General features: G+C 38.8%; 1 long non-coding RNA gene and 1 other non-coding gene across 2 annotated transcripts; one reads left to right on the forward strand and one right to left on the reverse strand.

The window, feature by feature from the left end:
• Positions 1 to 9,292: 9,292 nt before the first annotated feature.
• LOC127088941 (small nucleolar RNA R71) lies at positions 9,293 to 9,399 on the forward strand. The gene has a single exon (XR_007790742.1). It is a non-coding gene; the product is annotated as a small nucleolar RNA R71 (small nucleolar RNA).
• Positions 9,400 to 17,982: 8,583 nt separating this feature from the next.
• On the reverse strand, positions 17,983 to 19,654 carry LOC127085350 (uncharacterized). Its single transcript, XR_007789103.1, has 2 exons — positions 19,175 to 19,654; positions 17,983 to 18,563 (listed from the first exon to the last, which is right to left on the reverse strand). It is a non-coding gene; the product is annotated as an uncharacterized LOC127085350 (long non-coding RNA).
• Between the last annotated feature and the right edge of the window lie 591 nt (positions 19,655 to 20,245).

Raw genomic sequence — 20,245 nt, forward strand, 5'->3', positions numbered from 1 at the left:
ATGATGTGATTTCTGAGTGTAAATAAAGGTAATTATCTGATGTGTTTTCGCGTTATCAAACTCCCCTAAACTTGAATCTTTGCTTGTCCTCAAGCAAACACAATTTGAAAAATAGAATTTAAACGCGGATACATTACCCGTTCGTACGTGTTTGTCAGGTGGATTGTTAGGATGTCCGATATTGAGTAAAACACCAAAGATATTATGATGACACCAGCTTTCAGATTTATCATAGATCTTTCCTTTACACAAGCCAATTCGAATCATGCTATTATAGCTCGACCTAGTGTCTCTGTTTCTATTTCACCCGGTTTCATTCAAGCGCAATCACATTAAGCCCTTTGCCTCCGCACGCACTTAGTGAAGTAGTCGGTTAGTGACTTTGATCCTTTTCTTAGCACGGGGGTCTGGTACACTAGTGTGGTACCCCATTATATATCCCATTTGAAGGTTGTGGGGGATCGAACCGTAGTTCGCCCTACCGAGTCCAGTACCAGGTACCTCTGGACCAACCGACTGGGGTTTTTATTCCTTCTTTTTGCATAACTTTGCCACTTTTTATATGGTTCTTTTTATCAATTTCTTGATAGCAACAGTATGAAGGAGTTTCTTGATTTGTAGGCATCAAACACTTATATTCATCGGCTCTCCATGTGGTTTGCGCTTGAGACGGTGTTGACTGCTAGTATAAACTACTAAGGGTTAATCTAGAATGGAGACTTAAGGTGTCGGGACGGTATCAATCTTGTTAGATCTTTCTCGGTTTTCCTGACAAAGCCTCCTCGGGATAACCTATGTACTCGTAGGGTATGCATTTAATCTTAAGGAAATTTTTTGCTATGCCAAAATATGTGTAAATGATTGAAAAGGACAAGCAAAAAAATTTGTATTGGCTGAAAATATTAACAATAGAAACAAGTAGAGGAGTGATAAGGATTTCCTTTCACATTTAAACAATGCATTGTCCTCAATGCGACAGTATACAAAAATAAAAAGGAAAAGAAACAAAAAATCATTGCTCATCATTACGCGGTTGGCTTCTTCATGCTCTGGCTCTTGCTCTTGCGCGCTCACCTCGTCCTCGCTGGGTAGGATCCAATCCTATGTGCTGAGTGTACTCCTGGATGGCATCTACGCAATAGGTCAGGGCACTCATCTGGTCTGAAAGTTCCGCCATCCCCTGATCATGCCAGTGGGCATAATCGTGTTGATCCCGCTGCATTTGTTGGATCGCTTGCATCATTTCTGTTTGGCGGTCTTCCATTATTTGATTGTGTCTCAACATCTCGACGTAGATGTTTTCCATGGAGGCGGGTCTTCGTTCGCTTCTTCTTTGTCCTCGGGAGGAGGTCTCTGCAGCGTGCTCTTGATATGGTTGAGGCATGCCTCTGTCAAGCTCTTCTTCGACTTCATCTGTACCATTACCAGGATTTCCATTAGTTGGCTCGGGGGCCTCCAAATCAAAAGTCCAATTTGTCATTTCTCTTGGATCTGTGCGGTTCCTGTTGGGCATGATGATACTCCGTACCGTCTTGTTTCTGACAACAGGATGATACTTCCCATCATCTCTTGCTTTAATAAGGTGTGAGGCATGGCAGTAGTCGATGTCGAGGAACTCTGCTTCCAGTGCTGGTAAGTTGGCTAGCCTATCTCCCAGGTTCAAGCCCAATGCTATGGAGGTCATAATTCCCCCACAACAACACGCTTGGCTGCCTTTCATGCAAGCAGCCTGGATGTTGGCTAGTAGGAAAGGAGTAACATTGAACGCAATTTGGGCAAACACACAGTGGAGAAGGAAAAGTTCCTTAGAGTTTACCTTGTGGTTGCTGACTCTTCCAAAAACTGTGTGCCCCAGGACTCGGTGAAAGTATCTAATGGCTGGGTTGTGGATATATGTTGCGTTAAGTGTATCCCAGCTCGTTGCGTTCATGTTGGTGAGGTTGTGCAAAACTTGGAATGCTATATCTGACCATCCTTCTGGGATGCAGCAGTGGATTCCTTCTCCATGTCGAAAACCAAGCATTCTTGCAATCAAGGTTTGATTAAGGGAATACTCGGTGCCGAACATTCTAAATGTGGCTACACCGGTGAGATATTGGGTAGCGCCAGGTGGAGTGATGTAAGAGTAGGAACTTAGAAATTCCAGGGTCAGCGCTTCGTAAGTTGGCTACGGTGTGGTACAGAGCTGCGTCAGGCTGGAGGCAGCTAGCATCTATTCCACACCCTCCAAAAGTCCTAACTCCCTTAGGCATTCATGATCCACATACCTTGTGGCTTGAACGGAGCGTTGATAGAATTTGAGGTAGTTGCATCTTTGGCGCTCGTCGGCTTCTCCATCGCGGAATGTGACAGTTGATAGGTCGGGAGTGCTTCTTTCTTGACGGGCCATTTGATGAGTTGGATGAAACTTTTGGTGTTGGTGGGTGAGGTGGAAAGTTTTTAAGTTATGCGCTCGAAGAAAAATAGTGAAGAATTTAATAGATGATGATCAGAATGTAAGAGAGTTAATATTGGTGAGGAGAAAGGGAGAAAGAGAGCCTGCTTTTATAGGCGAGCTCTCTGGAATTCGTGACGGTCGTCACAGGGGTGTGACGGTCACTTGCTCGTAACGGTCACTTTCATGTGTGTGACGACCGTTCCAGATTCGTGACGGTCGTCACGTCTGCGAGACGGACGTCTCCCTATAGTGACGGTCGTCACACGCTAAATTCAAAAAATTTCTCAACACAGCAGAATAGCAGCATAAATAATAGCTAAGCATTTTGAATTTAACAGCATAAATGTAGAGATAAATAAGAAGATAAAGTAAGTGTAATTAAATAGCAATTGAATTAATGAACTGAAATTAAATGTAACATAGGAAAGGAATGTAGCGATAACATAGAAAATGAAAACAGTAGAACATAAGTAATGCAATAAATAAAAGTGCTCCCTCCCCATACAAAACAAAGCAGTGTTCTCATTGCTTAGTGCGAGTAGGAGAAATCAGTGGTCAGTAGTTTCAGCCACGTTTTTGTCCCAATGCAGCAACAACTTCGTTCAGATAATGAAACTGCTCAACGGCTATATCCATCAGGCCTCGGACATCAAAGCGTATGAGCTTTATCTCTTCTTTCACATTGGTGATGTCAGCTTGGAAAGTATTCAGACGGGTGATGAGCATGGCATGATTATCAGCAAAAGATGGAGGAACCGGTTCACCAATGTTATAATAGTTAGGAGGTGTTTCAGGGTCAGATTCTTCCTTATGGATAGGGTCATTAACACACTCATATTTGGGAGGTGTAGCGGGAGGTGAAGGTGGATCAATAGGGTGTTCCTCTAAGTCATAGAGCCAGTTATCTCGGTTGTGAACACTCGTTTTCTCATGGTTAGGCAAGGTGAAAAGTCGAACCACTTCATTATTGATTAGATAATCAAAGGTATCTGTCCCAATGTTACCTATGATTCTGCGGTTAAAGCAAAAGTCGATATCCATTGGGCGGATGTTTCCAAAAGGTATAAGCTCATAAAGTGGGCGTACAAGTCCTATAGCGTTTGCTATCATGGTAACTAGGCCTCCTATGATTAGTGGGGTATGATTATTCTTAGCAAGGTGGACAAATCTTTCCATCATGAATGTCACTATATTGATGTGGCGACCTTGATCGACACACAGCAGGATGAAGAGTTCATCTCGGGACACTAATGTGTTATTCTCTTCCTTACCAAATAAGGTGTGGGCTAGTATTTTATGAAAATAACGGATAGCAGGGTTATGGATCTTTTGTGAGTGCTTCTCATTCGGGTTTGGGTTGGATTCTCCGGATATGCAACCCCAGAAGTCATCGAGATTAATGTCATCGATAAGGTCCTCCTGGCGGGTAGTAAAGACGAAAGGGCCGCTAGGGAATCCTAAGAGGTCAGCAAGGTCTCGATGGGTGTAGGTGAAGTCCATGCTAAATAACCTAAACGATATTAACCCTTTTTTTAGTCCGTAACCATGTTCAGGGATGTATACAAGGGAACTCGGGAATTCTAAGTTTAGCTCACGGTACGTGACAAACCGTCTCTTAATGGTTGCGTTCTCCAACCCCAGCTGGTTAAACATATATAGGATGCTATCTCGGATGCCTAATTTATCCATGGTCGGTCCATCATAATATATGGTCAATGCCATATTTTTCCGGGCTAGATAATCATATCGCCTGCGTTGAACTCGGCCTCTGAAAACTGTCTCTGGTTGTTGCATGATGAAAGTAATTAACTAACTGGTTAGTAATTTTCCTGTTTGTCAGTATCCAATATGTCTAAGTTAGTTATTAGCAACAACAAGAGTGACTGCAAAGAATCAAGAAGAGGGGAGCAAACAAAATAAAGGAGAAAACTAAAGAAGGGAAATAACGAAAAAGAAAAAAAAGGAGGTGGGTTGTCTCCCACTAAGCACTTAGTTTAATGTCGCAAGTTCGACAGTAGTGTCGCGTTGTACTAGGTTTGGGGTTGAGCGGGTAGCTCTATGAGTCTGAGACTCTTTGAATAGTCTCTGTTTTCTATATTATGATAATGCTTTAAGCGCTGCCCGTTTACTATGAAAGGGTCACTATTTCTACCTTTTATTTCTATCGCACCACTAGTGAGAACCTTGGTGATCTCGAAAGGGCCAAACCACCGAGATTTGAGTTTTCCTGGAAAGCGTTTTAGTCTTGAATTAAATAACAGCACTACATCTCCGACTTTAAACTGCTTCCTAGAGATGTGTTTGTCATGCCATCGTTTGGTTCGTTCTTTGTAGATCCTGACATTCTCGTAAGGGTCCAATCTGAGCTCTTCTAATTCGTGGATGTCCAGAATCCGTTTCTCGCCTGTGGAAGTGTAGTTGATGTTAAGGGTTTTAATTGCCTAATACGCTTTGTGTTCCAGTTCTACAGGGAGGTGGCATGATTTACCATAAACTAGTTTGAAGGGTGTGGTTCCTATCGGGGTTTTGTAAGCCGTCCTGTAGGCCCACAAAGCTTCGTTTAGTTTGGATGACCAGTCCTTTCTGGATATCTACGGTCTTCTCAAGAATTTGTTTTATTTCTTGATTTGAGACTTCGACTTGCCTGCTAGTTTGTGGATGATACGGTGTTGCTACGCGGTGTCGGACTCCATACTTCAGAAGGAGTTTTCCAAATATATTCGATATGAAGTGGGAACCATCGTCACTAACTACTAGTTTCGGCACAGCGAATCTGGGAAAGATAGTGTTTTTGAATAGCTTGATTACTACTCATGTGTCATTTATTGGAGAGGCTACAGCCTTGATCCATTTTGAGACATAGTCGACAGCAACGAGTATGTATTTATTACCAAAAGAAGCTGGAAATGGTCCCATGAAGTCAATCCCCCATACATCAAAGACTTCGACTTCTAAGATTCCTGTTTGTGGCATTTCATCGCGTCTTGAGATGTTGCGCGTGCGTTGGCACCAGTCGCATTTTATAACCGCGTTATGGACGTCTTTCCATAGGGTAGGCCAAAATAGGCCGGATTGCAGGATCTTAGTGCAGGTCTTTGAGGTACTTGCATGCCCTCCATAGGGGGCGGAATGGCAATTAGAGATTATATCATCGATTTCATCCTCAGGAACACATTGACAGAAAATACCGTCGGTCCCTTTTTAAAAAGAAGGGGTTCATCCCAGTAATACTGTTTTAGGTCGTGAAAGAACTTCTTCTTTTGTTGATAAGATAGATCCGGCAGAAGTACTCCGACGGCTAGGTAGTTGACAAAGTCAGCATACCATGGCAGAGTTGCATTCGCGTGTACTTCTTCCACGGATTCTTCTATTTCTGTATCGTTTAATGTCAGTTCAGACATATCACTTTCCATTTGGGCTATGAGTCATTCATAAGGGAAATCATCATTAATTGGGATTTGTTCAGGCTTGTTCCCTTCGATACGAGATAAGTGGTCTGCTACTACGTTCTCAGTACTTGGCTTATCTTTTATTTCTAAATCAAATTCTTGTAAGAGCGGGATCCATCTTAAAAGTCTTGGTTTGGCATCCTTCTTACTTAACAAATATCTAATAGCAGCGTGGTCGGTATAGATGATAATTTTCGCCCCCACCAGGTAGGAACGGAATTTGTCCAATGCGAACACGACGGCTAGAAGTTCTTTTTCGGTGGTGGCGTAGTTCATTTGGGCAGGATCAAGAGTTCTACTCGCATAGTAAATAGCATGAAGCTTCTTATCCTTCCTTTGTCCTAGTACTTCGCCCACTGCATAATCACTCGCATCGCACATGATTTCAAATGGTAATCTCCAATCAGGTGGTTGCATTATGGATGCGGTGATTAAAGATCTTTTTAGTTGGTTGAACGCTGTTAAGCATTTTTCATCAAATATGAAGTCAGCGTCCTTCATTAATAATCCTGTAAGTGGTTTGGTTATTTTTGAGAAATATTTAATAAAACGTTGGTAGAAACCGACGTGTCCTAGAAAGCTTCTTATCTCTCAAACAGTTTTCGGAGGTTGAAGGTTCTCTATAATTTTGATTTTAGCTTTGTCCACTTCAATTCCTTTGTCAGATACCACGTGACCTAATACAATTCCTTGTTGAACCATAAAATGGCATTTCTCCCAGTTTAAAATGAGGTTTACTTTCACGCATCTTTCGAGTACCATTTCAAGGTTAGATAGACATCCTTCAAAACTCTGACCGCAAACAGAAAAATCGTCCATGAAGATTTCCATGATGTCATCTATAAAATCTGCGAAGATTTTCATCATGCATCTTTGAAATGTTGCGGGAGCGTTACATAGGCCGAATGGCATTCGTCGGTAGGAGAATGTACCATAAGGGCATGTGAAGGTAGTCTTTTCTTGGTCATCAGGATGGATTGGGATTTGAAAGAATCCTGAATAACCGTCTAGATAGCAGAAGTGGGAATGCTTATCCAGTCGTTCAAGCATTTGATCTATGAAAGGTAGAGGAAAATGATCTTTACGAGTGGCTTTATTTAGTTTTCTATAGTCAATCCACATTCTACTTCCGGTCACAACTCTTTGTGATATGGATTCGCCCTTCTCGTTCTTAACAACTGTAACACCTCCTTTCTTGGGTACTACATGAACGGGGCTAACCCATTGACTATCTGAGATCGGGTATATGATTCCAGCGTCTAGAAGTTTCTTTACTTCATCCTTGACTACGGTACTTAGGATTGGATTGATCCTTCTCTGGTGCTCTCTAAAGGTTTTGCAGTCTTCCTCCAGCATAATACGATGCATATAGATTGAAGGACTTATTCCTTTTAGATCGGCGATGTTATATCCTAACGTTGTTGGATACTTTCTTAGGACATCTAGTAATTTCTCGGTTTCCATCTGTCCTAAGTCAGCGTTGACTATTACTGGTCTTTTTAGTTCAGTATCTAGGAATTCGTATCTTAGGTTCTTTGGTAGTGTTTTTAATTCCAAGTCAGGTTTCTTTGGGCATGGCATGTGGTCGGGTGTAAGTGCTAAGCATTCGCTTAGACTTTCGTTTTGATATGGTTCATGCCAATTATTGTCTTCAAGGATTGGAGGGATTTGGATTTTCATTATTTTAGAATACGTGGTTTGTTCCATCTCCATCTCTCTCACGCACTCGTCTATGACATCAAGCAGATAACAGGTGTCGTCTATAGCTAGCGCTTGCAAGAATTGGGTTAGGATGAATTCAACCTTTTCCTCTCCAACTTCGAATGTCAGCTTACCTCTCTTTACGTCTATTATGGCTCCGGTGGTAGCCAAGAATGGCCTTCCTAGAATGATAGGTGTATTGGCATCTTCTTTAATGTCCATGATTATGAAATCGGTAGGAATGTAAAATTGACCTACACGAACTGGGACATTCTCTAGTATACCGACAGGATATTTGATTGAGCGGTCAGCTAATTGAACGGACATCTTTGTCGGTCTTAATTCTCCCATACTTAGCCTTCTACAAATGGTTAGGGGCATTACGCTAATGTTGGCTCCTAGATCGCATAGAGCTTTGTCTATGACGAATTTTCCAATGACACAGGGTATGGAGAAACTACCCGGGTCTTTTAGTTTGGGAGGCATGTTGTTCTGGATTATGGCGCTACACTCGGCAGTAAGTGTAACTGTTTCGTCATCCTCAATCTTTTTCTTATTGGATAGGATTTCCTTAAGAAATTTGGCATAGGAAGGCATTTGTGTGATGGCTTCTGTAAAGGGTATCGTAATGTTTAGTTGCTTCAGAAGCTCAACAAATTTCCTAAATTGGTTCGCAGTTTTAGAACTTTTGAGTCTTTGAGGATACATAATGGGTGTTTTATGGAGGTGGAGGCACATAAGGTTTCTCTTTCTCTTCGGCCTCCTGGGTATTATTTTTTGTTTCCTTTGGTTCATTCACCTGCTCAGTTGAGGTTTTATCTGGTTTTTGGTACATGGCAGGGTTTTTGTGTCTCGGATCTACGAGTCCATCTACTTCTTTTCCACTTCTCAGTATAACGGCATTTGCATGCCGCTTCGGATTAGGTTGTGGTTGTCCAGGAAATGTTCCAGTTGGAGCGGCTGTAGATGCTTGATGTTGAGCCACTTGTGAAATCTGTGTTTCGAGCATTTTATTGTGGGTGGCTAAGGCGTCTACTTTATTCGCTAGTTGTTTGAGTTGCTCGCTAGTATGTATGTTTTGGTTCAAGAAGTCCTTGTTCGTTTGAGCTTGAGTAGCTATGAAGCTTTCCATCATTAACTCGAGATTTGACTTCCTATGCATGTTAGGAGCATTATTTGCCGGTTTTTGGTATCCAGGCGGAACAGATGGTGTTTGGCCAGGTGCATAAAGGTCATTGTTATTCTTATATGAGAAATTGGGATGGTTTTTCCAACCAGGGTTGTAAGTATTGGAATAGGGATTTCCTTGTGTGTAGTTCACTTGATCGGTTGGGACTCCTACTAATATTTGACATTCTTGTGCAGTGTGTCCAGGGTTTCCACATAACTCACAGTTTGGAGTTACAGCAGCCACGGTGGTTGCGGGTGGTATGGTCAAGTTATCTAATTTTTGGACAAGGGCATCTACCTTTGCATGAACATTGTCAAGGCTACTAATTTCGTACATTCCACCCTTAGTCTGGGACTTTTCCACTGGAGTTCGTTCACCTCCCCATTGGTAATGATTTTGGGCCATGTTTTCAATGAGTTGATAGGCTTCGGTGTATGGCTTATCCATAGTGCACCGCCCGCGGCAGCGTCTATTGTAAGTCTTGTGTTGTACAGAAGCCCATTATAAAAAGTGTGAATGATCACCCAGTCTTCTAGACCGTGATATGGATATATTCTCATCATGTCCTTGTATCTCTCCCACGCTTCGTAGAGAGATTCCACATCTTTTTGCCTGAATCCGTTGATTTGAGCTCTCAGTATAGCAGTTTTGCTCGGCGGAAAGTATCGGGATAAGAAGACGTTCTTCAACTCCTCCAATGTTGTAACGGAGTTGGAGGGCAAAGATTGCAACCAAGCCCAGTCTCTGTCTCTTAGTGAAAAGGGAAAAAGGCGCAGTCTTATCGCATCTTGAGATACACCATTCGCTTTTACAGTATCCGCGTACTGCACAAACTTGGTCAGGTGTTCATTAGGATCTTCTGTTGGATTTCCAACAAATTGATGTTGTTGGACGGCTAATAAGAGTGAGGGTTTCAGCTCGAAATCGTTTTGATTAATAGCGGGGGCAGCAATGTCGTTGTGAGGTTCTTGTTGAGATGGGGTAGCGTAGAATTTAAAAGGACGATTTTGTGGTACTTCGTCAGCCATGTTTGGTTTTTCTTCTGATTTAAGAGGAAATGAGATATCAGGAATACCGTAATTTTGTTGATATTCGTGTATTCGGCGTCTCACGTATAGGAAACGCTCTAATTCAGGGATTGGTGGTGCTAAGTTATCGCCTTGTGAGCGAGTACTTGGCATACAATCGAGGAAAGAAAAAGGAGAGAAGATTAGTTTTATTTTTACCTTAGTCTATACCGTGCAACGAAAGAATCGCATTATTCGACTAAAACAGGTCCCCGACAACGGCGCCAAAAACTTGATGGTGCGTCTGACTATATATAAAATATAGTCTGTCGGGTACTTGACTGCAAGTGCACAGTCTAGTCGCTTTAGTTTTAAAAGATATCGATCCCACAGAGGGACCTATGGTCAAACTAGTGCTACTAACGTCACTATGTTTAGCTAAGGGATTAGATTAGTAAGAGTTCGGGGGTAATATAGTAAATCTAAGGGAATTTTCGGTTTTAAGAAAGAATTAAAGGAAGAAATCATTATGCAGCGCATTAATCGTCAGGGATTTGATAAGTCACCGGTGAATAGTTTAAATGTCAAATATCTCTCAGTAGAAAATGTTCATTTAAAAGACTTTATCTCACACTCTAGTGGTTGTTGATTCAGCCTATAACTTTAAGTTAAAATGTACGCTCTCGCTGTCCCATTTGAAGTCAAAATTACTTTTTTAAAATAAATAAATTCTAATTGTTTTTAAAGTGCTCTCGCTGTTTTTAAACCCAATGCCTAATTTTTACTATCCAGCTCGAGCCTCACGCTCTCGCGATTGTTGGTTCTCACCTTAGTTAATTTCCCATTCTCGTGGCACAATCATATTACATAGCTTTTCACGCTTTTGTGATAAAGTTAATTAAATTTAGATTAAAAACTTCAGCCTAAAAGGTTATTTGAGAAAAAAGGGTTTTCACCGGTTATTATTAAATCCCATCAAATTAAGTTACTACATACCGATATCGGTAGTTTAGCCGGACATATTAATTAAAGCAATCGCAAGGCATACACAGATTAACTTAGCAATATACATGCTTATAACAATAAATGGGCAATAATAATAATAATTCAATAAAAACCTAGAGATCGAAGTACAAAGTATAGCGATTCTTGGAGCACTTGAGCACTCCTCCACAAGTCGGTAGGCTTTGCTTCTTCAATACATATTACTACTTAAAATTAAATAAAATGTAGTAGTTCTCCAGTGTAGGAAACTACTACTATGGCTAACTGGAAAACTAACTGGAAAAGGGAAACTATGAAAAGAATGGCGAATATAATAGGGCAACGGAAACAAGGTTGCTGGAGAGAAAGAAAAAATGTTGAATGCTAAAAAAATAGAAATTAAACTGCAGAGCGTAAATATCAAAGTAGGCGTCCCTAATTTTTCCAATTGAGTCCTTTATATAGTATCCATTAGGTCTTGGTAGTTGAGGAATTCAAGGAACACTTGGTCCTAAGAGAGGAAATCGTGGAAAAGTTTGTTGGAGGCAATATAGGCACGTTTGGGTGCCTGTTGCGGACTGCTTCAAAGCGCACATTGTGGCCGCGTGATGCTCGTCATGGGCCTGTGACGGTCGTCACACTCTGGGTCATGATGAGCGTCATGAATGTGTGGCGATCGTCACATCAGCAAAATCTGCTTTTTCTGTTCTTCTGGTTTTTCTATGCTTTTTTACTTGTTTCTTCTTCTTTTTCTTCCTTTTCTTCATTTTTCTCTTTAATGCATGGAGATTTAAATACCTGCAAAAACAACACGAATACTTACGCAATAATCGAGATATTAATCGAAATTATGTGATTTCTAAGTGTAAATAAAGGCAATTATCTGATGTGTTTTCGCGTTATCAATTATGAAATTGTGTCCAACATAACATTTAAGTTAGACATATTAATATTTCCAATTAATTTGGTATCACCTCAGAATCATAAAAATTAAGGAAGTTAGGTCCTTGGAAAATTGACCCAAAATTAGGGTTTCAGTTAAAATGACCTATAATGTTTTGAAATGAATGATGACCTTAAAAGTTTCAAATGGATTTTGGATGAACATGAAGTTGTTCATATGGTTCTTAAGAACATTTTTTCTCTCGGGGTCATCTTCATTTGACAAACACATCAAAAGTAGTATCTCAGTGATCCTCAGTTTAGTCAGATGACTTGACTGGTCAACTTCTCAAGACCAAACTTCAAATCTTGATGAATGAATGATTTAGGATCCTTCAATAGGCACATATATACATAAAATAATGAATGAAAGAAATTCCCTTGATTGAATTTGATCATAGGTTGGGGTTGCTTCATGAGCAAGGCACTATCAAAACATAGTTGAATTAGGGTTTCCTTGGGAAACAATCATCAAGCCCTTCGGGTTATCTTGATCAAATTGAAAAATTGAGATACTTGGGAGACATATATGATGATTAGGAACTTTTTGGACCATTGTCATGCTTATTATCATCTTCATCTAGCCACTTCATTGAGCTTAGGAGCCTCCTAGGAGCAAGGGAGCACACGATCACTTGAGCTTCAAAATAAAAAGAGTTAGTGATATATTTTTGTGCTTTTGGTTAGTAATAAAAATAAGAAAAGAAATAATATACAATACAAGCATGCTTGGTGGTCTCAAACCATTCACACAAATCCCAACCCTAGGGTTAAGGAGCCAAACATGCTATGATCCTTGAGGCAATGTAATAAGCAATGATATGATACCATGAGGGACCTTAGGGTCAAAATTAGGGTCTTACAAATGGTATTGCTTTAATTGATATTATTGACACAGGTGCGACACATTCGTTTGTTTCGCTTGATTGTGCTGAGAAGTTGGGTTTGAAACTATCCTCTATGGATGGGAGAATGATTGTTGATACCACGACTCTATGTACGATACTCACTTCGTGGGTTTGTTTAAATCGCCTACTTATTATCTATGGTAAGACTTTGGTATGTATTTAGTGTGTTTGGCTTTGAGGAACCTTGATGTTATCCTTGGAATGAACTGGTTGGAGTTCAACCATGTTGATATCAACTATTTTGCCAAGATGGTGTCATTTCCAGATTGTGATGCTAGTGATGAGTTGTTCGGGTCAGCTAAACAAGTGAATGAGTTCATGAAGGATGATGATGCAATTTTGTATGATATTAGCTTTTATGATGGCGGAGACTAAAGTCGTGTTGGATGAGCTACCTATATCTGGACTTAGTACTAGTTTAGTGTTGATGGATCCTGATAGGATGTATGCATTCGAGTTGGGTGAATTGGAAAAGCAATTGGAAGATTTGCTTGAAAAGAAGTTTGTTCATCTGAGTGTTTCGTTGAGGGGTGCACCGATGTTATTAGTAAAGAAGAAGGACGCTAGCATGAGGTTATGTGTGGACTACCGATAGTTGAATAAAGTGACTATCAAGAATAAGTATCCACTTCCGAGGGTTGATGATCCAATGGAACAATTGGTAGGTGTTTGCATGTTTATCAAGATAGATTTGCGTTCGGGTTACCATCAGATTTGTGTGAAGCCTGAACACATTCTGAAGACTGCTTTTAAAATTAGGTATGGTTATTACGAGTATTTGTTAATTCCGTTTGGCGTGTCTAATACGCTTGGAGTGTCCATGGAATAAATGAATCAAATACTTCATCCATATTTAGACTAGTTTGTAGTTGTGTTTATCGATGACATATTGATATACTCAAAGTCTAACGAAGAACATGTGGAGGGTGTAAGAATTGGATTGCAGACATTAAAAGAGAACTAGTTTTACACAAAGTTTTCCAAAAGTGAGTCACAGTTAGGAAAATTAAGTTTCCTTGGTAATCTTATTTCTAGTGCTGGTATAATTGTGGATTCGTCAAAGGTAGATGATGTGTTGCAATGAGAGAGTCTGAAGTCTGTCATTGAGATTATATGTTTTCTTGGATTGACTGGTTACTACAAGAAGTTCATTGAAGGTTTTTCAGAGTTAGCATTTTCGTTGACTCAGTTTACTTGAAAGGGTAAATCCTACGTTTGGGATGTGCATTGTGAAGAGAGTTTCCAAGAACTTGAGAAGAAGTTGACGTCTGCTCCAGTTTTAATTTTACTGAATCCAACTAAGTCATTTGTGGTTTGTTGTTATGCTTCAAAGATGGGTATGGGAGGTGCGTTGATGCAGAATGGACAAGTTGTGGATTTTTCTTCGAGGAAGTTTAGAGTTCATGAAAGGTGATCTTTAAATCTACGCAAAAAATACCCAAGCGCATCGAACACTCGAAGATACAACATATTTGCTATCAAACTAAAGGTGGGATATGAAAAAAGTTATGATAAAGGTATGGTTTTAACCAAAGGATAATGTTGTTTGAAGCCATAAGGTAGGTATATCTGAACCAATGAGAAAAGGAGGCATATGGCAAAAAATAAGGGAGTTTTGCCTAACATTAGGACTTTCAAGAAAAGTCAAACAATAAGGAAGGTTTGTCTAAACAACTAGGATTATCAAGACAAACAAAAAGTTTCTTGGTTCAGAGGTAGGCATTGGTTAGTGACCCAAAGTATATGTGGAACTCAAATAAATAGTGCATTTGACTCAAAGAGTAAGTATATCAATGGGGATGAATGATTGCAGGTATTGAATGATGGATGATGAAAGGCATGGATGGTTCCCTAAGGCAGAAGAAGAAATAATAATAAATATGCTCGCCAAGGATTCAAACCCTTGTGCCTACGTATTCTAAGTGTGCAATGAGAAAGTCAGAGCTCTGTAGTTCGTAGAACTAAGACAGAAAGAATTGAAAAGGTTGTTTGTCTAAGAAAATAGGACTAAAAACACAAACAAAATGAAATGGGTGTGACTGAAGTGATGTAAAGTATAACTTGTACCAAAATACAATGGTATTGTTGGAATCCATAGGGTAATGATGTTTGAATCATAGAGTAAAGGTGGCATGAACCAATATATGGGATGGCCAAAAAGAATGGATTTTCCCTAACATTAGGAATCTCAAGAAAACAAAAGGGATGTTTGTATAAAAAACTAGGATTAAATAGAGAAACAAGAGCTCTTCATTCAAAAGTGGTTATTGGTTATTGATCCAAAAGGGAATGTATGGAATCCAAAGGGAAAAGGTATTTTGTTCCAAGGGAATAATATATCAGTGAAATGAATGATAAATGATGAAATTCATAATCTGAAACCAAAAAGATAATGGTATTATTTGATTCCATGAAGGAATTAACTCTGAACACAAGAGTAAAATAGGCATACTGGCCAAAAACAAAAGGGAATGAAATGTTTTCCTGTCAATATAAATAGCTCTTGATTCAAAAGGTGGGCATTGGTTATTGGTCCAAAGGGTATATATGGAATCCAAAGGAAGGGGGTATTTGGTTCCAAGAAGAGACAGTATAACATTGTTAAGGAAATGAGAATGAAGTTGCACAAGATTTGGTAGTCATTTAATATGCAGCATACTAAAGTCTATGAGTAAAGATGAATACTCTGAGCAACTGAGTCATTCATCCCGTACCCAAAGATATTCTGAATGAGGAAGTTCTCCCTCTCACCCCTTCTTTACTACTTAAGGCTCATGGCATATGATACTTATTATAACTAACAAGCTACTAAGGAAGACTCTCCTTGATGCTCCTTATGATGAAGTGTTGCTTTGAAGAAAGAGACTTCACAATCATTTTATTCAAATTATACTAAAGTCTATTAATAGAGGTGAATACTTTAAGCAACTAGGTAATTTGTTCCGTACCAAAAGATGTTTAGAATAAGGATAGGAATGCTCCTTGTCACCCTTTCTCTATTGCTTAAGGCTCGTGGCACACAACTTAAATCATGATTGACAAGTTTTGATATACCTTGGTTGTGCTTGAACAATAGTTCATTCTGTCTGCAATGCAAATGACTTGTACTGACTTGAAGTCTTGAATTTGAACTTGTATCTTGAGCTTGTGAGATGCAGTACAACTTTAACACCAGGAAGTTTCCCCATCAAATGATCAAGGGTCTTTTGATCACTTGAACAGGCTTAGGGAATGAGCACAGATCAAAGGATTTGGTTGATCAAAGTAAACTTTGATCAACACCATCAATGGAAATGAAAAGAATCGGTGGAATTCTCTACAACTAAGCCTAATGAATTAATCAGTTCAATTTTAATTGATTCTAAACAAGACCTATAACTATTTGAACATGCATAAGAATAGGTTTCTAAACCCTAGGGGTAAAAATGACAACATCCAAAAGATTTATCAAACTAGGAAATATAATCTAATTAAAACTAATTAAATTATAATTAATATCTAATTAAAATGATTATTTATATGATTAGAAAGTAACAAAACTAAACTAGGGAAATCTAATATTAATTCTAAAAATTTAATTTCATGCACAAATGTAAAATCTGATATTTAATCATGCCCAAAATCAATTAAATACAATTAAAACAAAAAGAAATGAAACTAATGTGAAGATAATGAAAACATGGGGTGTAGTGTGTGGAATGTGGTGTAAACGGCAAGGTTCGGGCCCTCGCATAAGCCAAACCCAGCGAAAATGCATAGAAGGAAAATTTGACTCCAGTTTGAAAAAAGCCATGTGGAACACGTTTATCACATTTTACACGTGCTCTGAATTTTTAAAACACCTTCTTCTCCCTCCTTCCCTCCACCGCACCAAAGCTCATCATCGGCGGTGGAGCCATCATAAATGAAATTGACTACACAAAAATGTTTCAATTATCATGCTTAGTCCAAATTCACAAAGAAATCTCCTAATTCCTCATAACAAATCCAGATCGGAAAGAAGAATTCAAGAACCCTAAAACTAAGAACAAAAATTAAATGGTGGATGCGTGGAATCAAAGCCCTATATGTTAGGGCTTTGATTCATTCCAACAAGCTCTGCACTGTGGTAGCTTGTTTGAGTCAAAACGATGATGATTGGAAGATGCACTTAACAGAGCAGGCGCCGAAAATTCTAGGTTAGTTTCTCTGCAACCTTTGAAGCTCTTCCTTCTTCAATCCTCTCCTTCTTAATATTCTTCTTCTTCTAAATCTTGAGATGAACTCGATAAATCAAGTCAACGGAAGGTGAATTCGAAAGATGAAGATAACTATGAGTGAGAGAAGAAGAGTGTTGAATTAAATAAATTATTGTGAGAATGAATGAAGCTGAGTGAATTTATAGGCTATGATTCTAACTGATTTCGTTTGTACTATTAGATTGATGAAGCTGAAATCATTTAGAAGTTAGACATGTGTCATACCCCAAAATTTTCCCTCCCCTTTTCATTTTCATCTAACCTTTTGGTTTAAGGTTTATCTGCATTCATGAACATCCATATCATCTAGTGCACTAACATCATTATAGATTCAAAGGTTTGAGGTTGAACTTACTTGACAAGGACCTAGGACTTGCTTGAGAATCAAGCCCTAGAAGTCATGATGTTACAATCCTTGTGAAGAGGTCATCATGGTAATCAAGGGTGCAAAACCCTAATCGGGGACAACTGGTACTTGAGATTAGGGAGATTGCATCCTGGGGCTCTTTCAATAACCAAACCCTAATTCTTGATCCTGAAGTATGGGGAATCTTGTGGGTTGCTTTGAGGGGATACAAACCCTAGCTTAGCTCAGGGCATTGATGTTTGTTGCTCACTTGGTTTGAGGTTTGATTGTTGTTTGACTGGAGCTAAACCCTAGTTCATGAGGCTATTTGGTTCGTCATAGATGTGCTTGCTTTCATGATTCCTATTCATATTCCATTCATTTCATTGCATTTAAAAAATATTACAAACTTCATCATTTTGCATAAGTTGACTTTTGATCAACTATTGACTTTTTGGTTAACCAATTGACCAAAGTGAACTTATCATTCTTGACCATCTGAGATTTGTTTCTTTCCATTTTATCATATACATCATCAAAATCATTGTTTTATTGGTTTTTACATGGCTTTAGGGCTTGGTCCATTTCTTGGTCTGACCCACTTTTGGACCAAGGAATTTGGTCCATGACCAGGTCTAAAACCTGGTCAGACCAGCTTTTGGACCAACATTTGGACCTACTTGGTTTTTTCCAGTTTTTAGTTTTCTCATCTAATTATTCATTGACATTCAAGTTCCAATGAACCATTTCATACAATAGTCATTCCATACATCCACATTCATTCATTTTCAATCATACATTAACTCACTACAATAATGATGGTCCATTTCAATACAAACTTTACATAACCAATCCATTATTCCAAGTAATCCAAAACATAAACCAATTGCCATACAATTCAAACATTTTCAAATACAAAGAAAATCACAAATCCATCGCATGACATTACAATACCATTTCCCTAAACCACAAAATTATGGTAGCATCATACATTACACATCTAACTCCAAAATTGGAACATTTCAATGCACTACAATAACAAGTCCCTAACTAGTTTAATCATCTTAGCGAAGTCTATAAAAACCATGATCAAATGCAAAATGATCCAATTCCACACATGAGAGCCTACCATGATCCATCCTAGCCATCCCACAAACCCATAGCCAATGCACTTCACAAAAACAGATAACAACAGCCAAAGCATGTCCAAACTCGAGCAAGCAAAATTAAAGCATCCTTGCATAAACCAAAGCAGTTCAACAACGCACTCCATACCAAGATCCTTGCATTTTAATTTGAATTGCATTTAAGTCTAAACATATTACATTTTAGAATTTCATCTAACATTTCAAGTCAGCAAAACAGAACTTGCATTTTAACCTGCATTCAGTAACACCATTGCATCACAAATAGTTTCATGTCAAATTTCACTTGTAAATCGAATTTCATGTCAATTTCATATTCACAGATAAACAAACAGATCCCTGTATCTTGAATCTCACTCAAGCTAATTCGAATTTCATTTAATATTTCAATTCACCAAAACAGATCAACACAAAACAACGTTTACATTTCACTTTCATTTAACTTGGATTTCCACTGAATTTCCCTCTAACAAACATTTTCATTTATAACTGAAAACTGAATTTCATTCAAATATACATTACATTTCAAAATAGATTCGAAACTCTATAAATATCCTCCAATTCCCAGAATCATAATCCACACTTCATTTTCACATAAATTATGAGATTCACCATTCTCACGATCTCGATTTTTCTCTCTTAATTCCCACCAATCACTTAGAGCTCCTTCGAATTACTCATTGAAGCTTCACTTTAAAGCTTCAATAGAGTAGAGCTAGGCCTCACATTCTCTCTTTCTCTCTCACAGATTCATCGATTCAGATTACGGGTTTTCTTTAGAAGAAGTTACAAGAAGAAGAAGAATGAGAATACACAACAGTTAGATTCAAAGTTCAGAGGATTCACCTGGATTTCTGTTGATCACTGCGCGTGTTTCACCGATGAGTTCACAATTTTCTCCATTGTTTGTTTTGATTCTTGTTACCATGATGTGATTAGAGGTTAGGGGAACCAAATCTCTAATCCCCGGTGCTTTGATTCCTAACGGGCGCCATTTAATTTTGATTTCATCAAGCTAGGGTTCTTCGGTTGTCACCTTCGATGCAGACTTATCTGTTGGAATCAGATGGTTTTGTTTTAGCATTTGGCCTAAGATTGGAATTTAGGTTCAGATGCTGATGTCAAATTAGATTTTGTGGAGCCTCATTCGATAGAGACAGCCTCCAGCACAACGGAGGGAGAACAAAGCATGAACCCAATTTCGAGGGAGAGAGTGAACGCATCTGAGCTTGAGTTTTGAGTTTCATGTTTAACAGTCATATCACTTGTTTTTTTCCATGTCTTCATTCATTAGTTGACATGGTAGGTACATGATGACTCAGATCCATGTCATATTAGCCGTATCCGCTTGTTTTTGCTTGATGCATTCCTTTTGGGCCATGTCTTGGGCTTTTTTGACCAACATTGTTGATCGTTGCATAGTTTCTGCTTGTGCACCCCTGGATTCATGAGTGTCTATTGAACATGCTCCTCTACTTTGGCCCATGCGTGGTCCATTGTGCACACATCTTTTTTGCCTGCTGGGCCCGCCTATTTGGGCCTTATTGTACACGCTTGTGTTTTTTTTCTTCAATTTTTGTCATGCATTTTTTAGGTGATATCATTTTAGCAATTGTGCAAATTAATAGGATTTTAACATGATAATTTTGATTAGAATTTTAACATCATTAGGTGTTTAGTTTTTAATTTATTAGGTGATTTTTGTTTTGTTATTAGAAAATGAAAGTGACAAATATGTGATTGATCATAGTTTTAATTTTGTTTAAATGGTTGAAATAGCATGATAATTGTGGAGTGCATGATGTGATTTTGGTGTAATTCATACATGTTTAAATGTTTAATTCTTCCATGATTGAATATTAATCCTAATTGATTAGAATTTGTTTTTGGATTTAATTTTATCATGAATTGATTTCT

Source organism: Lathyrus oleraceus, chromosome 5 (assembly GCF_024323335.1).
Source record: "Lathyrus oleraceus cultivar Zhongwan6 chromosome 5, CAAS_Psat_ZW6_1.0, whole genome shotgun sequence".
NCBI lineage: Eukaryota > Viridiplantae > Streptophyta > Magnoliopsida > Fabales > Fabaceae > Lathyrus > Lathyrus oleraceus.